Source organism: Mizuhopecten yessoensis, unplaced genomic scaffold, assembly GCF_002113885.1.
Source record: "Mizuhopecten yessoensis strain PY_sf001 unplaced genomic scaffold, ASM211388v2 scaffold11085, whole genome shotgun sequence".
NCBI lineage: Eukaryota > Metazoa > Mollusca > Bivalvia > Pectinida > Pectinidae > Mizuhopecten > Mizuhopecten yessoensis.
In genome coordinates, this window is record NW_018408872.1 from 491,286 (window position 1) to 503,432 (window position 12,147).

Consider the following 12,147-nt stretch of genomic DNA (forward strand, 5'->3'; position numbering starts at 1 on the left):
AATAATAATTTCTTCAAATATTGCTCATATAGACATATCTGTTTATGGTAATAAAGAATCAAAGGCATTGAGATAGGGGCCCCAGTATTGACCTTCATCTCAAACTAAAGTCATAACTATGGGATATTTAGTGAGTTTTGTACTCGAAATACCTGATGAACACCTCACAAATTTCTCTGAACTTGATACAAAATTACGAAGTGTATCCCGTACGTATACTACATGTATATGATGCATGGTCGTGATCTACATGTAAGTGTGACACGATTTTGTGACCAGTCATCGCATTGAAGTGAATGCAGTTATAACTTCAATGGCGAATTGATTTCCATTAGTATGTTGAATCGAACACACATATAGAAACATTGACTGTTTGAGGAAAATGGTAGGCTATGTAATTAATTCCAGAATTTGTTGCAGGACAAAATTGGAAAGGAATTGTCTAAGTGTAACTGGCAAGCTAACAAAACAAAATTCCAGGACAGAATATATTTCTGAGAGTCATCTATGTTTATTTGTTGAACGCAATGCAATGTTGATCACTCCCAGCTAAATGAATTCCATTAATGTTAAGTAAAATACACAAAGTACCACATCGGCTACACATAATGACAAAATATGTATAACAGCACCAATATACAAAGCCAAACTATACCACGGCACCATACACAAGGACAAACTATACCACGGCATCCATACACAAGGACAAACTATACCACAGCATCCTTACACAAGGACAAACTATACCACGGCACCATACACAAGGACAAACTATACAACGGCATCCATACACAAGGACAAACTATACCACGGCATCAATACACAAGTACAAAATATGCCACAGCATCCATACACAAGGACAAACTATACCACGGCATCCATACACAAGGACATGCTATACCACGGCATCCTTACAAAAGGACAGGCTATACCACGGCATCCATACAAAAGGACAAAATTTACCACGACATCCATACACAAAGACAAACTATACCACGGCATCTGTACACAAGGACAAACTATACCACGGCATCCATACACGAGGACAGACTTTACCACGGCATCCATACACAAGGACAGGCTATACCACGGCTTCCATAAACAAGGACAAACTATACCACAGCATCCATACACAAGGACAAACTATACCACGGCATCCATACAGAAGGACAAACTATACCACGGCATCCATACAAAAGGACAGGCTATACCACGGTATCCATACACAAGGGCAAACTATATGACGGCATCCTAACACAAGGACAGGCTATACCACGGCATCCATACACAAGGACACACTATATCACGGCACCATACACAAGGACAAACTATACCACGGCATCTATACACTAGGACAAACTATACCACGGCATCCTTACACAAGGACAGGCTATACCACGGCATCCATACACAAGGACACACTATATCACGGCACCATACACAAGGACAAACTATACCACGGCATCAACCCACTATAGGACAGAAATCGAATTAAAGTCGACCGCAGAAAGTTGGAACAGGCGACATCACACACACACACACCCCTCACCCCCTCAAACCGCGGGTACACCGGAAGTGTATGCGATTCCAACATCGTATGTGGTACCCGCCATTCGGCCTGTCAAATTCATACAACCTGGTTGGCAACCAACGATAAAAACAAATAGAATATATCGACTTTAGGTAAAAATGCCATCCCCAATGAGATCGACTGTTATACATTGGGGTGGTATCTTTTTTACCGAAAGTAGATATAAACCCCTAAAACATGTCAAATTACTCTGAATACCTTAGTTTAGGTCCAAATATAGACGTAACAAATTATCAGGTCCGACCATGCAAGTTTACATCACACGGTAATGCACATATTTATATAGTTATTTATAATAAAATAACATCTGACGATATCAAACCTATAAATAGAAGCCTATCATATCCTCGCTATTTTGTAGTTTTAACAATTTGACAATTACACGAGAGCGGTGGTCAACATAAAGAGATATGGGAAAGTATTTAAACGTTTCAGATAGAAGTTATCATACACAACCGCTACTTTTGTCACAGGACAACGGAGCTGATGATGATGCATAATTATATTGAACGTTTGTTTGACACTTCGTCAGTGTCTACTAATAATGAAATGTTGATGCATGTTATATATATATGATTTTAAAAAATCACGTTTTTAACCACCAAATTGTAAAAGGAGAGGATTCAACAGTGGGAGCTGAATACTCCAACCCTACCAGCTAATTTAATGAACCTGTAACTGTAAATAGCTATATATATAGCAACCAGAAGTCTAATTAGTACGCGTGTGTACAGCATACATTAGAAGAAAAGAATATCATACATCACCACAAACTACTAGTTAGCTTCCAACGATGTCATCTGAGCGAAACTGAGCGAATATATGAACTCTTCGTGTTCTAATCAATGTGATGAGTACTACTACTTTCACGTTACGTCATTTTCCTAATTAAACTTTTCGAAAATTACTTTCCCTTGCTTTGTTTTAAGTCACCTTATGAAATTTGTCACACAGATGAAGAATTTTCTAGCTCTGCGTTTGGTCATTTTCATATAATGACCCGTTTCATAGAAAACTAACCATAATCAGAGACGTATTGTCTCTGCCATAATGAGTTAATCGGTTAAAATATTTTTTACGACAAAACTTTAACATCTATTAATGTCTATGAACTAACAGTGAAAATCAACGGAATTATTTGAAAAATTCTGATTTTCCGTTTGGTATTATGAAGAAGATAATACCTACTTATAATTAATAATCAATTAATTTGAAAGGGTAAAACATCCCCTTTACAATTTTTGTCGTAAGAAGCTTCCTTCTTTCTTTAACGTATATTTTCATAAGAATAACACTAACAGAATATTTCGGCACATTCAATGTAGTATAAGTTGTATAAGTTACGCGGAAAAATGCGAGGCTAACCCCAGGTATGGTAAAAATTTAAGTCACAGGAAACGACTAATGTCCGCGCATGCGTGTTAGTTGAAAATCATGGCTGTCATACCGGCGATACCAGGCAGGCAATAGCCTACGATAGATATAAGATAGCGAGAGATATGTTCGTGTAGAAACCAAACATTTCAAACGGAGAGATACTTTGGATTAAACTGTATGAACTCTTAGGGTAAGTAGAAATTTTGAAACGTTTTTAGTTGAATTTAACGAAAAACAAATTGTCTATTTTCACTATCGCTAAAGCACAGCGATTGATTTTTTGGTTTTCTTTCAATCATCTGCATACAGCTGAATGATTCAGCGTCTGACATATGACAAAGCTGAGTGCCCTACGGGACAAACTCTTCGATCGGCTGTCTGAGTAATAGTGTAGTATCCCGAGACCAAGAATTATTTGTTAAAAATTAAAACTGAATGGAACTTTAACCCTATACACACGATAAGGTCATAGCAAACTTCTATTTTCATTTCATATCGCGACATGTTTTGTGAATTTATGAATACCACACATTTATTTAACAAAATGTTAAATTATATTAATAAAATCATCTGTTTCTTTAAGAAAGGTTAACTGCTTATTACGGACGTGTGTGTCTAATAATATTGCTCTCATGATAAAAAGAACACACTTGTTTGCACTGCAATGAGCTCGGGTATTTGACAACTGTTCTGTTCACGAGCCGAGACCGCCTATAGGCCGTTTCAGAAAAGCCCAGGTTGTGTATTGTACTACAGATATCGAACCGTCAAATATGTCTATGACTAACATGAAACGGTAATATATTATTTAAAGAGCAGACACATTGACAAACACCAATGCATTTTTATTTTATTGGCACTGTCCTTTTATGGGCACATACTATTATCGATACAAAAGACCATTGTAATACACATGTATATGTTACAGTGTAGATATATCTGATATATTGTATGGGTCAAAGAAGTAATATAGACCGTAAAATCCCATATAATGTACATAGATGTATACTGTAATACATTGTACAGTACAGAATGTGAGTGCTATTAGATATGTTAGTTAAAGTGTTAGTACATGATGTAATGTTGATATGTGCCACAGTTTAATAAGCAACAAAAATTAATTCTAAGTAGAATTGGTATATGTTGATTTTGTTTTAATTTTAATTAATAAAATTAGTTTCCTACCTTTACCCTTTAGCATGTACAGAAGTAAATGAAGGGTGTGTGTGTGTGTGTGTGTGTGTGTGTGTGTGTGTTGAAATATCAATAAAAGTTACAATCAACTACCAGATAATAAAACGTTTTTGCCTTGAAATGAAGTATTATTAATCAAATTTTATATCTATATGTACTTCCTAATTATTTAATGTGAATGTGTTTACATGCTACACTAATATTGTTATTAGCTGTTCAGTTTCATACTGTACTAAACTTGAGGTCATTGGTTAGCTAGGCCATCATAAAAAAAAAGTTTCTTTACAGTTTTCCAGTAAACTTACTGAAAATGGCACCTATTCACACTTAAATGTTAGTAAAAAAAATCTTGATGGAAATCTTTGACACTTGGAGTTTTTATAAAGAGATAAGATATTTCTAAAAAAATAATCCTTTTTTACCAACCCACTGAAAAAATTTGTGTAGAGAAACTGAAACCAAATAAACTTTTAAGGATGGCCTTGTGGATGTGATTCAGATGAACTTGATGACATTTCATCTAAGTATGTGTAGCATAGATGTACATCATGTTATCATCTGAATTTCCATGTAGAAAAAACAATTTTAAATATTTAGTGAATTTGTATGTCAATTTAAGTTACTATGTAACTATATTTGAGCAATAAAAGTATTGAATTGAATTTTATTGATAGAAGTAATAGTTGAAATCTCTTATAGCTATAAACTGAAAGCTTTAACAAATTATATACTGACTCAAAATTCCAGAATATTTATGATAATTTGAGTGAATTCCTGTGGTTTTGCTACGAGGTGTACTGAAAAATGTTGTATATATTATGTACACTGCGTAGCATGGTGTTAAGAATGAGCATCTGATGCAGATGACTGACACTAACAATATACATCGCTGTGATCAGTACAGTGTAATAATTATCAATCATATACAGAAGTAAGTCTTATTTAGAAAAGTTATTAACTTATCTATATATAATTTTCTGGAACAGAGCCACAATTAAGTGATATATGCCTTTGCATATGTATTAAGGATCCTTGTCCAACTGCACTGTAGTTTTACGTAATACAGTAATTACTACTAATATCTCCATAATATTCTTATGGATATGCCTATAGTTTAAAGCTTGGCCAGGAGTCTTCCCTTGACTATAAGAAGCTCAATCGATTAAAGCAACAGTATAACTGTCTGATGTCACAGGGTTTGAATCCCGATCTTAAATAAGTCCCACAGATGTTTTACTGTCAGAATACTGTTGGTGATGATATTTTGTTTATTCTATTTGTATTTTCTTTCATTAAGATGCTGTAAGGTATATATGGTTTTCTTATCGAAAATAATTCATCAAAACTATAGTCAAGCTAATAAACACAGTGTCAATGCGTAGTGACAGTTTTTGGGAGTGGTTTAAAAGGGATCCTTAAATATTGAATGAGTTTCCAAGAATGTTGAAGACCTGTTTTACCTGGTCACCAACTTATTCCTAGGACTTTTCACCTATTCTGCCACACCCATCTTTTTCTTAGACATCTGCCTATTCAGCCACACCCATCTATTCCTAAGACTTTCTACCTGTTCTGCCCCATCCATCTATTCCTGAGACATCCACCTATTCAGCCACACCCATCTTTTCCTAAGACTTTCTACCTGTTCTGCCCCATCCACCTATTCCTAGGCATGACCTCTTCAGCCACACCCATGTGTTCCTGAGACATCAAACATACAACTTCTACACGCACAATGTTCACGATAGAATATATGAAAAATCAAATTTAAATAAGCTAGGGCATATGGAGATCAAGAGTAAGTGTACAAAATAATTAAGTATGTCTGCTTTCTATGTAGAATCTATGTTATACTTGAATTGTTGATAACATTCTGAATACGCTCATTGTCATTGCAAAGATTTGTAAAAAGTATGTTTAAGTGGGCACAAAACTTCTATATCAGTTGGTTACAGGAAACATGAATATTTCTTTTTAACAAGCTTATCACAAAAATCCAGACTATCCTTAAAATCTACCAAGTGTGCAGACTTTCGAATGAGGAAATAGAAGTGATAAACGGCTATATATACATTAATAAGACTGCTGTAGCGTTGCAGCCCATAGAATACGTAAATAACTCTATGACCTTCAGATTAGAATGCCTCTGTCGACAGGAGATACTTAATAAAAACCTACTTAGTCTACAGTTGAATATTGAATACATCTGTTTGTCTGTATTAACAATTAAACCTGCTGTAGGGTTGTATAGGTGCTCTCTTGTGAAGAGTGGTCGTCATGTGACATTGTTTTGAATGAGATTGTGGAACAAATGTTTTAAAGACCTCAGATCTTACCAAATTTATTTTAAAACTGCCTGGTGTGCAATATATGTTGATATAGGTCATGTGCAATACAGACAAAACATTGTTATGTCACTCAAGTGGTTGATATTTATTGATAATTTCATTTACATCGTTTCAATTTTAGTAGATTTCTGATTCCTTAGACTCAGCACTAGAACATTTATAAGGCAGTGTTGAAGAATTTCAAAAACTATGACACATTTTGATAAACATTTTCTGTTTTAATATTCTAAAATGAGCACCTCAAAATCTTTGGGTTGAGTACAATGTAGCTATAGGCAGTGGTACTAGTAGCCTGAATTAGATTAATTTGGTCACTTTTAGAATATGGAAGAAACCTGTAAATAACTTAATTTGTATTGCGCATTTTACTGAGTTTTCTTGCTAAACTATTTAACATGTTTAATTTGACCACAGGGCAAGCAGTTTTTTGCAAATGATTTTACAAATATTTAGCCAAATAGAAAATATATAGCTGTTAAGATATCATATACCTACTTCTATTTTCATTGCAACTCTTGATTATTTTTAAACAAGAACTTCTAAAGTCAGAATTTTAAAATGCTCCTTTGACATAATGTAAAAACTTTAAAAAAACAAAAAAAACCCATAAAAATAACCATGTAGAGATACATACCTCCCAACACTGTTGTCTAAATTTTTGTCTAGATGTAGCACTGAAGAGACAGAATTTCATTCTAGACCAATAATAATTAAAAAAGTAGTGATAGATGAAAGGGAGAATACTGTGAGTCAAAGAACTGAGTGGAACTCTCCTTTGTGACTTATGATAACTGATACAGTGGTCCCCTCTATTTACCTTAATGGGAGATATTTGTACTTCAGCTTCACTGTTGATCCCCTGATTTCACAAAGGGTAATTCTTGCAATAAGCACACCTGCATACACAAGTTAAAAGTTTCCCCTGAATTTATTTATTTAAACAAAATTCATTTGTAGAAACATGTCAATGAATACATGTCGTAACACAACATAGCGATGCCTAATAAGACCCTGTACATGTAGACAAAACTAAGTATTTCTGGTTTAGTTTCCTTCTTCCCCATCTCTTTCCCCTCCCTCTCCCCTCTTCCCCATGCATCCCCCCCATAAGTGATACATACATAGTAACTTTACCCAGGTGTTAACACAATACAGGAAACACTTGACTATTTGGAGCACCTGGGCTAAACAATTACAACGGTTGGATAACCAGGGTAATTCTGTACCTGCATTACAATTTGCACATCACTGAAACCTAAACAGGCATATGCCATGAGACTTCAGACAAGAAAGAACACTTAAAAGTTAGAAATAGAGTATACTTCTACTGGGCAGGAACCATTCATAAACAGACAATTAACAGGAAAACTCCATTATATACGGCCAACAAGGAAGGAAGACAGATATTAACAATTTAAATCAGACTTGTTAACTTGAACTTCGCTGGAAGATATATGTAATTTGGTCGAGTTGTAGTTAAAAGGATTGCACTGTAATTTCATTCGAATATTGTTTACATTTTGTTAAACATTTGTGTTTGAATTTGCTGGTAAATAGAGATATTGTGCATTCCAAGTGTTTGCCTTGAAATTAAATTCCACGTTTCATTCATCATTATGCATGAGAGCTTCGATAGGATCTCTGTATGAGTCATCATGGACTAGCACATAATATGCTTCAATGTAAAAAAGGGTGGCACTGTGGTAGTGGACTCCTGTGCATTAATGCACATGAAGGTCGTTTTGATTGGGGCTTTAAGACCAACAGATTTGTGTGTTCACACCCGCTGATTTCTTCCATTAGGGGGTTGCCTTAACTTTAATGAAGGGGCAAATGTTTTGAGTGCTTCAAGAGTCCCTTAGTTTTGAATTGACTTAAAATTAATGTTATATATATATTTAATCATTTTCTCATAAGATCATCAACTACTATAATAAGAGACTTATGGGTGAATGATGTTTTCTGAAAAGCTAACGAAAGGATTTCAGATAAAGTGAGAAATATAGTCTAAATTACCTGTAAAAAGTGCCAGGCCTAATGAGATTGACTGCAATGTGGTATGTAGGTTGTACATCATTTTAATGGAATCATATTATATGATATGTAACAATGAGGGTCATGATCACATTTTATTGGTGTTAACATGGAATATGCGTCACATGTACAGTACATGTGCTGTAGAAAGTCGAGGCAAATTGGCAACTGAATGGATGATGAGGTTTTAAAAAGGAATATATATTTGCATATTGGATCAGATGACAACAGATGTGTGTATGCTAATTCTTACAGCTGCATGCATTAGACAGGATTGCCAGAAATCACAGACAATATAAAATGCCTCATTTGTATTTTACACAGATTGGCCTGCTGGATCGCAGATTTAGGGGATTGAACCTGAGTAGCATTAGACATTTGTCTGAAAAAGGAGGCGAATTTCAAAAATCTTCTTCTGCAGTTCCAGAAATGCTAGTATCAAATACTACTCATAGTTGTAAAGGCCTTCGAGAGGTTTATATACTTTGAGATTTTCATGTGCCCCAGGTCCCTCCAGCTCGTTTGCCTTTGGGGAGGGGGTAAAGTTTGGTATTGTTTATATAGACAATTCGACAAATGAACAGCCATCACATACTTTTGTGCTAGTAATAGTCACAACCTTAATTCTTTATGAATTTTAAAGTCTCCATAGTAACGCTTCCAAGTTCTTACCCTACATGTCTGAAGTGGTTACAAATTGGCATTACAGAGCAAATGTAAATATTGTGCCATGATTGCTTAAATAACCAGGTGAGCAGTACAGGCCCCCTGGGCCTCTTGTTTTTTTACTGTAATAAAACAATACATGTCTTTAGCCTTCCTCTTATGTATTTCTTGGGTATCAACATCAAATGTGTCTATTTATAGAGCTCTCAAGTGCATCAGATTCACTTGGAATTTTTAGCTGGTTGAGTAACCAAAATGGAACACTTCATCTTATAATTCAGTTTATGAAAATAACTGACAGCATTTAAATAATTTTCTTCATTTAAAAAAATGTTTTGACAATATTTGACAAATTTTACTCATTTATTTCCTAAAATATTCATTTTAACATATACTTTTCATGTTTTGAAATATGATAGATTTTTTTTGTTTTCGCATCCTACAATTTTCCGGGATTTCTTTTCATTTCATGTTTTTAATATTTCAGTTGAGTTTATGAGCAATGTTTAAGAGGTAGGCAGATGATATTTGTTCAAAATGCATAAAACTATCTAAATTTTGATTGAGAATACATACCACCTCGAGCTCCCCACCATACAAAGTGGAGGAGAGACGCTATTTCCTAATGGATATGTAAATATGTATTTTCACTACTTATGAAAGAGCCAAATAAAGTCCATTTCAAACGAGTATTTTTTTAGTTTAATGTTGGCACGTTTGAAAGCCATTCTATTTTGTCAAAGGGATTCGTAAAAACATGTTTACAACATATTGTGTTGCTGACTCGCACTTGCTGTTTTGAAGCCACACATTAGAAACGGGATGAAAATTGTTTCCATAGAGTGCATTTAATGCATGTCTAATAGGTGTGATGTAACCAAGGTTTTGCACTGTTATCTACATAGATCTCATGTTGGTTGATGGTTCATATAGAAACTGTACCCCTTACATTGAAAGCAGGTCTGTCACAATGGATGGTTTCTTATGACTCTGTGAAAAGACAAGCAAACAGCTGGATATGCATCCATATATGTATACAAATAAAGATTTCATTATGCGAATGTAAAATTAAAAACCTGTGTTTACAATATTGCTGGTTGCTAATTATGACAACAGTTACCTTTTGTAATTGATCTGCAGATGCTGTGGTACATGTACTTCATGTATTTGAGACTAAGTCGTCATATCAGAATATCCTTTAAAATGCATATTGGTGAATCTAAAGGGTCAGTACAAGGTCACTACCAGGAAATAGTCCCTAACTAAAATAGTACCCTTAGGATATTTATACTCTATCAGACTTGTCAGACAGGGTGTCAGTTTATCTGGGGCATAACTCATATATTCTCTGTCACTTAAAGTTGCAATATTTTGTGTGTGAATACCTCCTGGGATAACAGTGTCTCAAATATGGTCTTGTGCATATCTTTTTACAGAGTTATGGGCCTTAACACAAGTAACCGTTTGTCACTTTGTCCATGACTGTTTCATATAATGTCATTTTGTATGTTATTACCTCTTGGATGGCAGAGTGTTACACATAAATGGTTTGGTTTTATAGGGTTTAACATCCTATCAACAGCTGAGGTAATTTAATTTAAGGACATATTTCCATGTGTGTTCTGTATGCGTGCATGTGTGTATGTGTGCTGGAGGCCTCCTCGCCATAGCGCAGATCTGATGCCAACTTTATAGTGCTATCTCCTTGAAATACCATGCCGAAGGCACCCAGCACAGCATTGTGCCCAGTCTCTAATAGAATTGAGTTTTGTGCCATACTACATACAGAGTAATGGCCCTTTGTTCACTGGTATTCTGTCGGGGCAAATTTCATATATTTGTACTGTGTCTCTTTAAGTATCAATAGCATAATATGTATGTTAGTACATGTACACTGTACCTCCAGGGACGACGGCATACTGATGTCTGATACGTGCCATACTATGAATAGAGTTATGGCCCCTTGGTTATTTTTATTCAAGTTTATTCAAAAGTCTTAGTGGTGAACAATGGATTGGTGGCAATATTTACCGTTAATCATTGGTCTGATATGTAGAATGTTTGAGTACTAGCTAGGTCATCCCGGGGAATATTATCTCTAATAATGTTAGAATATGCCTCACAATTTATTCTGTGAGGTGGTTATACAAAAATGTATATAACTTGGGTCCCTCCAGAACCCATTGTTTAACATATTATTTAACATACATTCCCTATGGCTAATTGTGATAGATATTCATCAGATATATGTAAATCTTTGAGGATATGCCTGGAGTAAAAACTGTAAGCAGCAGGATCTGATCGAAAGCAGTGATTTATTTTATTGTTATCTGTAATCTGTGAAATTTACATAACTTTATCTGTAAGATATGATCTTTGAAAAAAATCAATTCTGTTAAATATATCTTTACATAAAAAATGTTTTCCTGTATATTACTTTATTGATATTTGATAATAACCTCATTTCTTATAATAATTTGCTATCATAGGCTATAGTCTCTTCGAAAGGACGAAAATGGCATGTTTTATTCAATTTTATTCCAGGATAGGTTCATAGATACATACAGTAGTTTGATAGCCTGGCACAAAGTGCCCTTCTAGATCTGTTGTGAATGTTCTTTTAAATGACAGAAATCTCCTACAGAACCCTATAAAGCTGAGAGTTCATTTTGACATATAATCTGTTGCTTTCTATTGGTAGATGAATTCCTTGCATTCAAGTTATTTCAAAAGTTTGAAGAACTTCTTCAGAACCATTATGCTACCAATCCTAGCTTGCTAGGTCAAATGACTATCTTTGTTTGACTTTCCCATTTTCTGGATCACAGGCTACTGTATAATGGGACATAACCAGATATGCTCTCTATACGTATATATACCTTACTGGAGTTTTTAAGGTCCTCCAGACGGTCAAATGTGTTGAATAAATTCAGACAT

General features: G+C 34.8%; 1 protein-coding gene across 4 annotated transcripts in view; it reads left to right on the plus strand.

Moving 5' to 3' along the window:
* The first annotated feature begins 3,023 nt into the window (after positions 1–3,023).
* Positions 3,024–12,147, plus strand: part of LOC110465514 (unconventional myosin-Ia-like) — a 77,372-nt gene continuing 68,248 nt past the window's right edge. For all 4 annotated transcript variants that reach the window (XM_021521399.1, XM_021521403.1, XM_021521402.1 and 1 more), the window contains exon 1: positions 3,024–3,158. The gene's annotated coding sequence lies outside the window, so the exon portion shown is untranslated. The remainder of the gene's footprint in view (positions 3,159–12,147) is intronic.